Here is a 1753-nt window from a genome sequence, read left to right on the forward strand (position 1 = left end):
AACCAAATCAAACTTTTAGGGAGCACAATGGGAAACATGACAACAGATGATATGGTAAGGTATTGTCACTGAAATGGTAATGTGCTACTGTTAGAGAATTTAATATTTGCCTTTTTTCCCCCCATCTACAGACACCCTAGCTAAAGACAATTCAAATTAGCTTTCTGTGTCTAATTAGCTTTACAATTACTTAAATATAATAAAAAGAAAATCTACATAATAGCTGCATATCCTTCCAGATGCAGCCACCACTGGAGAATCAGTCCAGTGTCTTAGTATTTACACTTTCTGGTCTGAATGAAACAATGGAAAACAGATTTGTTTTTTTTTTCTTTCACTGCACTGTTTTATCCCCTTATGGTGTTTTGTAATGTAACTGTAATTTTCACCATCATACTACATACGAAGCTTCATGAGCCGATGTATGTGTTTATATGTAATCTCTGCATAAATGGACTTTTTGGCACTTCTGGATTCTATCCTAAATTCATGTATGATTTAATGGCACATGATCATGTGATTTCTTATACTGGATGTCTGATTCAAATATTTGTAATTTATTCATCTGCTTTGTGTGACTTTTCAACATTAACAGTGATGGCATATGACAGGTATTTGGCAATATGTAGACCACTGGAGTATCATTCAATAATGACCAATCAGATGATTTTTAAATGTATCCTTTTCTGCTGGCTGGCTCCATTTTGTTGCATGTCTGTTCTAATTATTTTAATATCTAGACTCACCTTATGTGGCTCTATTATTGAAAAGTTATTCTGTGAGATTTGGGCAGTTGCAAAACTTTCTTGTTTTTCTACAACTGTAAATAATGTGTTTGGGTACATTGTTATTCTTACATATTTTGGACATGCAGTATTAATATTTTGCTCATACATTCACCTGATTAGAAAGTGCATAAAGTCAATAGAGGGCAGGCACAAATTCATGCAAACATGTGTGCCACATCTGGTTTCATTGATCAATCTGACTGTTGCTTTGCTATTTGATGTACTGTACAGTCGTTATGGCTCAAAGAAAGTGCCTCAAGGTGTGCGTAATTTCATGGCCCTGGAATTCTTATTTGTACCACCTATTTTAAATCCACTTATTTATGGCCTAAATCTGACAACAGTACGCCAGCAAGTTATGAGAATGTTTTTCAAGAAACAAGTGGGAATATCGGAGTGAATATTTTATTAAATTAAAATAACTTTCAAAAAAAATTATTTTGAATATTTGAAATATTCAGAAGACTTATTTAATGGACATTGTTCTTTTATTATTGAGGATATGAAACATAAAACATAATGAGACAATAAGTCACAAGAAGTTGCACGTTATAATGATTTCAGCATGATTAAGGGGTATTTTTAGGTATGAAATGGGTAACACTTTAGAATAATGGTCCGTCATTAATATATAACTATTCAGGAAGTAATACAGGACTAATGAGTACTACATTAACACTTCAGCTACTACTATTGACTAATATAGAAACAAGCTTAACGAATCAGTAAGTAATATCGAAGATAGTCCTTTATTAGGTAATTAATAATTATGAGATTGGCATTATTAAGAACTAATAGGTCATTGCGACAAATTATAAAGAATTACTAATTAATTACTAATCACAACATTATAGTGTCTGAGATGTTAGCAATTGTCTGTTTTTACTCTCAACATGGTCATAAAAAGCATCACTAATTACTCAAGTATTACCTAGTCACTATGCAGGAATTACTAGTGACCTGGA

The 1753-nt window shown here is 32.3% G+C and overlaps 1 pseudogene; it reads left to right on the top strand.

The window, feature by feature from the left end:
* The first annotated feature begins 239 nt into the window (after window positions 1-239).
* On the top strand, window positions 240-1188 carry LOC143715565 (olfactory receptor 6N1-like; annotated as a pseudogene).
* Window positions 1189-1753: the final 565 nt, after the last annotated feature.

Source organism: Siphateles boraxobius, unplaced genomic scaffold (genome assembly GCF_051911475.1).
Source record: "Siphateles boraxobius isolate OS27281-9 unplaced genomic scaffold, OSU_SipBor_1 6, whole genome shotgun sequence".
Lineage (NCBI taxonomy): Eukaryota > Metazoa > Chordata > Actinopteri > Cypriniformes > Leuciscidae > Siphateles > Siphateles boraxobius.